The sequence below is a fragment of the Heloderma suspectum genome, chromosome 1 (assembly GCF_057233095.1).
Source record: "Heloderma suspectum isolate Gila_16-S chromosome 1, 16-S_ref, whole genome shotgun sequence".
Taxonomy (NCBI): Eukaryota; Metazoa; Chordata; class Lepidosauria; order Squamata; family Helodermatidae; genus Heloderma; species Heloderma suspectum.
The window spans coordinates 202955513-202966657 of NC_139458.1; positions in this window are offsets into that span (position 1 = coordinate 202955513).

Below are 11145 nucleotides of genomic sequence, written 5' to 3' on the forward strand. Positions count from 1 at the left end.
CACAATCTCTATTTGAACATTTTACTGCCTCAGTGAAATAATCTCTCTCCGAAGCACGTTCAAATTTATGCATTGCCATTTCTGCTTCTTTTATTTCTTTTCTTCTTCCTTTGTTATAGAGAGAACAATGGCAATGGAATGTACAGGCACAAATTAGAGCCGTTTATTCTCATTAACTGATTTCACAAAGGAGACCAAAAAAAGAAGAAGAAGAAGAAGAAGAAGAAGAAGAAGAAGAAGAAGAAGAAGAAAAAGAAGAAGAAGAAGAAGAAGAAGAAGAAGAAGAAGAAGAAAGAACACTGCTCACTACATATTTGTCAAATTGTGATTTATGCTGCATTATGGTAACTTATGAAAATGTGAACTTGAGATTGCTTGTTTTACGCAGTCTAGAAAGCATACGGCAAATCAATTTGCTCACATTTAATTCAGTTGCAGTTCGGTACAGCACTGCCGAAGATACCCCCTAATATCATTTCCATGTGTCAATTTTTACCTGTGGGGTCTAGTCATCTTTGGCAATAACTGCATTGCATTCTCAATAAAAGGAAGTTCCTTGGATTATATGGTTATTAGCAATAAAATATGGAGTGCATTCCAAGGAGAGTTATTCACCCAGCAGTCCCACTGAAATCAATGTGACAATGGCCGCAATCCTAAAACACTTACAAGGAAATAAGTCCCATTTGAAATCAGTGGCTTTCACTCTTAAGTGAACATGCTGGGGATCAGAATGTGAATAATTTAACTGTGGATTTAGACACATCTGACATCCTCTGGATTCTCTATGATCTCTGACCCAAAGTCTAATAGCTGCTAATAATGTAATAATGTAATCTTACTTTCTTTTCTTTTAAAAAGAAAAGTCTCTAGTTACAATGGTATTTTTATGTGGACAATTGGAGCCCCAGTGACAAAAGAGTCAGCACACAAGCAAGTTACGCACTCATCCAAGGAGAAGGTAAGCGCCATTAACTTTATTAAATTATCCCAGGTAATCATTCAAAACTCATTCAAACCCATAAAGTATCAGCTGAAACCAAAACAAAGGCACAGCGAAGGGAGCAAAATCCAAGAACCGTAACCTTTTACAACCTTACAGTTGGCAGCTAAATCCCAAGGGGGAAATCCAGCAGGCACTTAAAAGAGTTCTTGCAGCCCTGTTTGAACTAAGGTTCCTAAGTGGTTGACGAGAACCGCAACCACACACTTAAACTAAATCCAAGTTTGGAAAGGGGCAATAAAGCAATACGTCACTCTGTATTGACAAGTGCAGAACTGGAAGGGTTTGTTGATAACCAAAAAGGTGTAGGCTAGCTTCAGTTTGTAGGTTCAGGTTTTCGGGCTGATGGAGCAGCTCATAAACTAAAGTGCAGAAAGAGAGTCATCCCACGTTTGAGAGTTCAGCTTTTCATTTCATTTAGTTTACAAAACCCCAATAAAAACAGGCTTAGGGTGCAATCCTATGCATGTTTAGACAGAGATAAGGCCTACAACTCCCAGCATTCCCCAGCCTTGCTGGCTGGGGAATGCTGGGAGTTGTAGGCCTTTTCTCTGTCTAAACATGCATAGGATTGCGCTTTTAGCCTCGTGCAAACCATATCCCTCCCTAAATAACCTACACATCCTCACCCTCCCCAACAATACATTTACTGTTGTCCTCTCCCTTGAACAGAAACTCTCTACTTCCAGAGGGCTCAGGTAGCCTAGTTTTCCACTCATTGAAAGCTCCTGCAGACCAGTAGTTGAACCACACCCTCCCTTGCTTTTGAACAAGGCACTTGTTTACATCAGTAGCAGCAGCTGGAGCAAGTTAGTGAGAGCTGTGTGAAGAGGCAGGCTTATGAGGGAGTAGGGATGGCGGAGAGTTCTGCCACGGACCCCAATGAGGCTGGATTCCAAAGAATCCAGCCTCCAGAGTCCATGGCAGAATGGGGCACTCACCTCCGCCTCCCTCCGGAATCCGTGTGTGGCTGGCTCCGCATCGCTGGTGATACGGCCGGCTGCCATTGCCATGCTGCATTTCTGGCTGAGTGAGGGCTAGCTAACCCCGGCTGCAAATGGCGTAGTGGATGCCATTTGTGGCCGTAAAGCTGTTAGATTAACCTAAATGCAGATTATCCTAAATGCATCCACTACGCCATTTGCGTCCCTGTTTTTTCGCACAATAGGCCAGCCATTTGCGGCTGTAAAACTGTGAGATGGCTGCATTTAGGTTAATCTAACAGCTTTACGGCTGCAAATGGCGTCCACTACGCCATTTGCGGCTGGAGTTAGCTAGCCCTCACTCAGCCAGCGATACAGCACGGCAATGGCAGCCGGCCGTATCACCAGCGATGCGGAGCCAGCCACACATGGATTCCGGAAGGAGGCGGAGGTGAGTATCGCCAGGGATTAGGGATGGCGGAGAATTTCTCCTCAAAACTTCGGGGGGCCGAGCGCCAATGTGTTCAGCCCCCCGAACAAGTTTCGGGGAGAAATTCTCCGCCCCCCCGCCCCCCGCACGCCCCCCGGGACGGGACTTAGCTTTGGCGAATGTTCCTCCCGGCGGCGGGTCCGGCCGGTGGTTCGGCGGATGTTAGTCCGGGGCGGGAGCGGCAGCCGGTCTTTCGACCAGCTGCCGCCGCCGCCATTCCAATTAAAGAAAAAAAAAACGCCCCCGTGATAGGCTACGTGATGATTAACGTAGCCTATCACGGCTAGATTTGCAAAGTCAGCCGTGATAGGCTACGTAAATCATCACGTAGCCTATCACGGGTGATTTAAAAAAAAAAAAAAGCGCGTACGGATAATAGAGGAGAAGATGACAATGTTGGGGAGAGCATTCCACAACTGAGGGGCCACCATCAAATAGGGATGTACGAAAGCTAGGGTTTCCTTATGTCGCATTCCTTATTTGGTCGCTGTAGTCTATGTAAAGATTATGTAGACTACGGCGAAAATAAGGGCAACGCTATTTGCGTTGCCCTTATTTTCGCCGTAGTCTACGTAAATCTTTACGTAGACTACAGTGACCAAATAAGGAACGCGAATGGCGGCTCCCTATGGGGGCCGCCATTTGCGTACGTGCTTTTTTTAAAAAAAATCAGCCGTGATAGGCTACGTGACGATTAACGTAGCCTATCACGGCTGACTTTGCAGATCTAGCCGTGATAGGCTACGTTAATCGTCACGTAGCCTATCACGGGGGCATTTTTTTTTTTTTTTTAAAAACACTTTTGAGTTCGCGGCTGGGCGAGGCGCCTCCTCCCCAGCCTGAATTTCGGCTGGGCGAGGCGGGTTGCCTCCCCCCTGGCTTGAACTTTGCAGGGGGAGCAGCGAAGCGCCTCCCCCCCACTGTGAACAAGCTTTGAGGACAGGTAAGTGACTTTCGTCCACCCCTACCAGGGATGCAGAGCCGGCGGTCAGCTCTGCAGGATTGCTGCATGGAGCGGAGCTAGCTCGGACGGTTTCTGGGGGGAGGGAGGGATCGTCTCCCCCCGCAGGCAGATTCCCACCTGGACCAGCAGGTAGGGAATCTGCCCATCTCTACGAGGGAGTAGCTCTCAGAGTATGAGGAGACTAGTTGGAGTGCCTGGTTTTAAAGGAGAACCTACATATAGTAGGCATAATGGAAACCTGCTGGAATGGAGAGAAGCAGTGGGATACAGTTATCTCTGGATATGAGTTCTACAGGAAGGACAGGGGAGGGCATATTGGAGGTGTTGCTCTGTACATCAAAGAGGGCATGGAGTCAAGCAGATTGGAAAACTTTAAAAAGGGAGACTCCTCCACTGAACTGCTGTGGGTGACAATACTGGGCTCCAAAAACAATTTAGTACTAGGAACATGTTATTGTCCCCCAGACCAGAATGCTCTGGGTGATCTTGAGACAGAAAATGAAATCAGGGAGGCATCCAAATGAGGAAGTGTTGTAATAAAGAGGGACTCCAGTTACCCCCATGTTGACTGCATAAATACATGTTCCAGTCATGACAAAGAGGTTAAGGGCACAACCCTATGCAGGTTTAGACAGAAAAAAGTCTTACAGTTCCCAGCATTCCCAGCCCTAAATTTCTTGATGCCCTAAATGGCTGTACCCTAGAGCAGTCATTCATGGGACCTAACAGAGGGGAGGCGGCCCTGGATTTAATCCTGAGTGGTGCTGCTAGGGGTGTATGAAGATGAACCCCACTCACCGATCCACCTGGGGGGTCTGTGGGGGGGAGGCAATCTGTTCCTCCCCCCGCAATCCTCCCTCCCCAGCTCCACTCCACGGCGAGTCTGTGGAGCCACCAGCCAAGCCCATCCATAGCCAGACTTCCATCCGCTGCCCTGCTGGTGTGCGGACGCAAATGGCATCCAGCGTAGCGGACGTCATTTGCATCCCTGGTCCTTTCATGATAGGCTATGTAAATATTTATGTAGCCTATCACGGCAAAGAGCAGGGACGCAAATGGCATAGCAGACACCATTTGCATCCCTGGTCTTTTCGTGATAGGCTACATAAATATTTACATAGCCTATCACGAAAAGACCAGTGACACAAATGGAATCCACTATGCCAGACGCCATTTGCATCTGCACACCGGCAGCGGATGCGAAGACTCAGCAGATGGACCTGGACCTGGCCAGCATCAGGTAGGGTCCATCTGGGATGATGTTCGCAGGGTGGCGGGGGGGGGGGGAAATGGTCTGTTCCACCATGGACTCCGGGGGGGGGGGTGGATTTTAAAGAATCCAGCCTCATTGGAGTCCGTGGCGGAATTCTCCGCCACCTCTAGGTGCTGCCCAGGTTCCAGTATGAGATATGAGTGTTGTTGAACCAATCGAAAACAGTGAACTAAGCACAGGGATGTTAGAGGAATCTGGTTGGGCATATGGGGTGGGGTGGGGGATAGGAATTCTCCATAGTAGCATAGGAAGTGCCCTGGGTCTCTCGGGGTCCATATTCCAGTGGTGGGTGTGGCCAAAGGCAAAAGGAGCTGGGCCAAAAACACAACCCCCCCCCCGAATATACCAGGATATTGTAGCTTAATGCTCTTAATACCAGTAACTAAGTCGTAGAAGAGGCATTTCAGTCTTTTAGAAAGGGGGGGGGACTGCAATGAAGTCAGAAAACACCCATGATGGGTGGTTGGGAGGAAGGGGGCATGGCCCTCTGGAGAACCCAGTAGGGCTGGATTGAGACCCCAGTTGGGCCAGATTTGGCCCTCGGGCTTCATGTTCCCTGCCCCTGCTTCAGGGGAAAGGGGAAATGGATGAGAATCACTTTCTGTCTTCAGGCCCTTCTGTGAATGGAACTTACCCCTTCTGTTCAGGGAAAGGGAAGTCAGGATCTAACCCAAGATCTTCCTAATTTTTATAACATATCCTAGATTTAAATTGTGTAGAACGTGGGGTTTTTCCTAGCTCATAATTTCAAGGGGAAGCCTGAATTGGAGTTCCTCTGTTGCAGGCTGTTTTGTTTTCTTCTGAGTTCTTCCTCTTGCCTCTCCTTATCCCCCATATGTTCATCTTCTGGCTGTTGCATGCCATCTGTGAATACCTGTGGAAAAAACAGTGCTGGACTGGCACAATGAGAGGAAGGTAGGACAAATGGCAATAAAGCACCCCTACTCCTGCTCAAAGTGGCAAGTTCTGCCTGCATGCCCAAAAGGGAGGGTGATGCCACCCCACCAGATGCAAGACAAATGAATGCAATGGGTGCGCAGAACATTTATCATTTACAACCTGCAGATATCCCAATCTCAGTGCTTGGCATGCTCCCTGTATGCCTGTGAGTAGAACTTTGCATTGATTATCTGTTTGTTCCTAGGCCCAGTTCAGAATAGGTATGTACAGATTTTGTAAAATCTGTTCCATCTGAGTTTCATGGATTGTCAAATGACTATAATTGTGCTCACTGATGAGATCAGATTTTTTTCCAATTTCCCAAATTTGTTCAAATTTGCACAATGTGCAAGTCCCCCATGCACATTTTCATGCTTTACCCTATGGGGAAAATGCACATTTTTGGCCAGCATTTTTTTTTAAAAAATAAGTATTTTTCTGTGACTAAATTTGCATAAAATTCCAGAAAGTAAAAAAGAAAAACCAGTCCGCAAGTCTGTGGAATCTGTGCATTTTGGGAAAAGCTGGTCTGCTGTGGAATCCATGGGTCAGATTCATAGAAATCTGAACTCATTTGATTCCATTCCAGATTTCTCCAACATCCCAAGTTCAGCCAATATCCATTGGCATTTGATCCATTGGCATTTGATCCATTCGATCGAATATCCATTTAATCAAATCAAATCAAACTTCCATTTGATCAAACATCAATGTGATCAACATCCACTGGCATTTGATCCATTTGATCCCATTCAGGATTTCTCCAGCATCCCAAGTTCAGAATGCTGGTGTTGACCTTTAAAGCCCTAAATGTTTTGGGTCCAGAAAACCTGAAGGAATTGTTTCTTTCACACATTCCGCTCTTCCACATAGGGATGGATGAGAAATTAATTAGGTTTGCATTTTCATGTGAACTTCCTTCATTTTACAGTTTTGAAACAACATGTGAACTGGAAGTTATCCTTTAAAATTTGCACTGCTCCAAATTTTGCAGTGGAGTTCTCCAATACAAAAAATGCATACAAAATGCATATATTTGGGGGAAGTGCCTACAAAAAATTGTATATTAGTGAAAATAATGTTCAAATTATATTAGGAGAATTGCTTGCAAAAATGTGTATATTAAGCAAAATTGCACACAAAAATGCATACACATTTTCATGCAAACATTCAAAATAAAATTCTCAAAGTTCAGGATGAACCCAATGTAAGATTGGAAAAATTCCCAAAGAGCTGAATTTAAGATTGGAAAAAATGAGAAACTGAGCAAAACTGAAATCAACAGATTTGTTCATCTCTACTCCCACATATAGATACACACTCACACAAACACTTTGGAATTCTTCTGGGGGTGTACCGCTCCATGCACCACAGCTCCAAGTGTCACAACTGAGGTTCTATTCCATTATAGTGCACCACCACTGAGCTATAGTCTCTCCCCAGTAGGGATGGCGTGGGCCCCTGATTCAGTCTGGGAATCTGGTGGAACTGCCCCTGCCCACACCCCCAAGCCCTGCTCACCGTGCCCCTGCCCCTGCTCTCTCCTTGCCTGCACTCGACGAATGGCCTGCACTCACCCTGGTGGTAGGGGTGGACGAAAGTCCCTTACCTGTCCTCGAAGGACGTTCGCACTGGGGGAGAGGCGCTTCGCTGCTCCCCCCGTGAAGTTCAGGCCGGGGGGGGAGGCTTCCCGCCTCGGCCCAGCCGAAATTCAGGCCGGGGGGGAGGCTTCCCGCCTCGGCCCGGCCGAAATTCAGGCTGGGGAGGAGGCTTCCCGCCTCGCCCGGCCGCGAACGCGAAAGTTTAAAAAACAAACAAACGCCCCCTGACAGGCTACGTGACGATTAACGTAGCCTATCACGGCTAGATCTGCAAAGTCAGCCGTGATAGGCTACGTCAATCGTCACGTAGCCTATCACGGGTGACTTAAAAAAAAAAAAGCGCGTACGCTAATGGCGGCCCCCATAGGGAGCCGCCATTCGCGTTCCTTATTTAGTCGCTGTAGTCTACGTAAATGTTTACGTAGACTACGGCGAAAATAAGGGCAACGCTATTTGCGTTGCCCTTATTTTCGCCGTAGTCTACGTAAACATTTACGTAGACTACAGCGACCAAATAAGGAACGGGAATGGTGGCTCCCTATGGGGGCCGCCATTATCCGTACGCGCTTTTTTTTTTTTAAGTCACCCATGATAGGCTACGTGACGATTGATGTAGCCTATCACGGCTGACTTTGCAAATCTAGCCTTGATAGGCTACGTTAATCGTCACGTAGCCTATCAGGGGGCTTTTTTTTTTTTCTTTGATTGCAATGGCGGCGGCGGCAGCTGGTCGAAAGACCGGCTGCCGCTCCCGCCCCGCTTGAACACCCGCCGAACCGCCAGCCGGACCCGCCACTGGGAGGGACATTCGGTGAAGGTAAGTCCCATCCCGGGGGGGGGCGGGGGGCGGGGGGCGTTCGGAGGATTTCTCCCCGAAACTTGTTCGGGGGGCTGAACACGTTGGCGCTCGGCCCCCCTAAGTTTCGGGGAGAAATTCTCCGCCAACCCTACCTGGTGGCCTCTTCAAGCTTCGCAGTTGCCATTTTTTGAGAAATAAAATGGCAATCACAAAAATGTACATATTTGCACATGTGCGAAAATGCATATTTTGTGAATGGGCATATTCGCGTATGTGTGAAAATGTGCATTTCCCCCCAAAATACACATTTTTGTGCACACACAAATATGTACCTTCACAAAAATGTACATTTTCACACATGAGAATATGCACATTCGCAAAATGCACATTTTCATGCATACAAAGACATGCACATTTTTGCTATCACCATTTTACTTTTTGAAAAAAATGGCGACCGCAGAGTTCGACAAGGCCACTGCGGTGAGTGCGGGCTGCTCGCCGAGTGTGGGAGGAGCTCAAGTGTGGTCCAGGGACCAGCAAGCAGGGCAGGGACTGGGCAGGCATCCAGAGAACCCAGACGGGGTGAGTTCGCATATCCCTACTCCCCAGAGCTGGCCCAAGACTTCCTGCCACCTGAGACAGAGGGACACCCCACTCCTGGGGGTGGGGGTGGGGAGAGGGATGCAGCTTCATGACAGAACCATGCACAGTGATCCAAAACCTTGCAGAGCTAGTGCCACTTTAGAACTGAAGTGGTGTGGCATTGTCAGTGGCACTGCACACTTGCCATAGGCTGACCATTCTGGATGTAACAGGATGACCGAAGTACTGGCATTGCATAGGATGGGTTAGGGTGCAATCCTATGCATGTTTAGGCAGAAAGCAGTCCTACAATTCCCACCTTCCCCCAGTCAGCAGCTGGCTGAGGAATGCTGGGAATTGTAGCACTTTTTTTCTGCTTAACCATGCATAGGATTGCACCCTTAATTTACACCTAAGGAAGTTGTCATCATTACCAGAGCCTTTCCCACTAATTGCTTAGATTGAGCTATTGTCTCTTCGAGTTTCCAAGACTGGTTCCCAATTTGCTTATGCACTGCCATTGAACAATATTTGTAGGGTCTCTAAAATCTGTTGTCTGTAAAATGCTTAGCTAATCTGCACATGTAAATGGAAAACAATTTGAAGTCAAGTGTCAGTTTCCATGAGCGTTGCAATATCTGGCTCCATAACATACACACACATTTGAAATTCAAAGCCTAATTAGACCTCAGGAGTATATATAAATATCTTTTATTGTTTTGCTGCTTGAACCTAACCTAAGAGGCAGTGACATTCAGATATATCAGTACCCCCACCCCACCCATGCTTTGGCTTGGTTATACATTTTTGTCCTTTCACATCAGAACTTGAATTGATGTGAAGACCCTAACCTAGCTATGGTAATTATAATTTATTAAAATTACAAAAGAGTTATCACCAAAGTTCACTTCTCAGTGCTGCATATTTATTTCCTCTTTCTCAAGATTTCTGATTGGGTTTTCTAGTAATAGAAGAATTCCACTAATTACAGTGCAAGATGCATTTAGACCAGGGGTGAGGAAGGTTTTTCAGTCCAAGGGCTTCATTCCTGCATGGGATACTTCCCTGGAGATCACGTGCCAGCAGCGGGTGGGGATGGAGTCAAAAGTGGGAGGGGTCAATACAAAACAAGGGGTAAGGCAAGACCCACCTTGCACCCACTCTGTTCTTTCTCTGTGTACATCCCATTCTCCCTGTCTCTCATTCTTCTCCAAGTGCCTCTTCTGAGGAAGGTTCAGAGGTTGGCAATAAGGGAGAGGACCTTTTTGATGGCAGGGATGGCGGAGAATTCCGCCACGGATTCCAGTGAGGCTGGATTCTACAGAATTTGCATTCAATATTTTTTGCCGTTCTAGCCTACGTAAATATTTAGGTAGGCTAGAATGGTGAAAAATAGCGAACGCAAATGGCGGCTGCTGTAGCCGCCGCCATTTGCGTATGTGTTTTTTTTTACTTTGCCATGATAGGCTACGTAAATATTTACATAGCCTATCATGGTTAATTACAGGGATGCAAATGGTGGTGGCTACGGCCGTCGCCATTTGCGTCCCTGCTGCCCAGCAACCAGAGGTCTGGCTGTGGCAGAGCCGGCCGGGCAGGACTCTGGGGGAAGGGACAGGGCACCTCCCCCCCTGTCGAGGATTCCGAGGGGAGGGATGGAGTGCCTCCCCCCCACCACGAAGCAGATCTGCGAAGCGGTAAGTGACTTTCGTTAGGGATGTACGAAAGGGACTTACCTTGTCCCACAGCTTTTTTCGCGGTGGGGGGGAGGCGCTTCGCTTCTCTCCCCGAAGTTCATGCGAGCGGGGGTTGTCTTCCCGCCTCGCCCGGCTGAAATTCAGGCCGGGGGGAGGCTTCCCGCCTCACCCCCAGCTGAAATTCAGGCCGGGGAGAAGCGCCCCGTCTCCCTGGCCGCGAACTTCAACAGAAAAGTAAAACAAAAAACAAAAAACAAAAAACGCCCCGTGATAGGCTATGTAACGATTTACGTAGCCTATCACGGCTAGATCTGCAAAGTCAGCCATGATAGGCTACGTTAATCGTCACGTAGCCTATCACGGGGGCGTTTTTTTTTAAAACTTTTCTTGGAATGGCGGCGGTGACAGCTGGTTGAAAGACCGGCTGCCGCCTCCGCCCCTGTCGAAGCCGTGCCAAACCGCCGCTGCGACCTGCCACCAGGAGCGACATTCGGGAAAGGTAAGTCCCATCCTGGGGGGGCGGGGGGGAGAATTTCTCCCCAAAACTACTTCGGGGAGCTGAATACGTTGGCACTCGGCCCCCCGAAGTTTCGGCGAGAAATTCTCTGACACCCCTAGCTTTTGTACATCCCTATTTGATGGTGGCCCCTCAATTGTGGAATGCTCTCCCCAACATTGTCATCTTCTCCTCTACTCCCAGGCATTTGACAGAATACAATAATGTTTTTTAAAGAGTCCTGGGATTCTTAACATTTATTGTTTCAAATTTATTTTTTATGTTTTATAATATTGCATTTTTGTGGTTTACATCTTTGTAAGGGATGTACGGATTCCCCACCGTCCATTCCAGTGGGGGATCCGCAGTGGGGGGAGG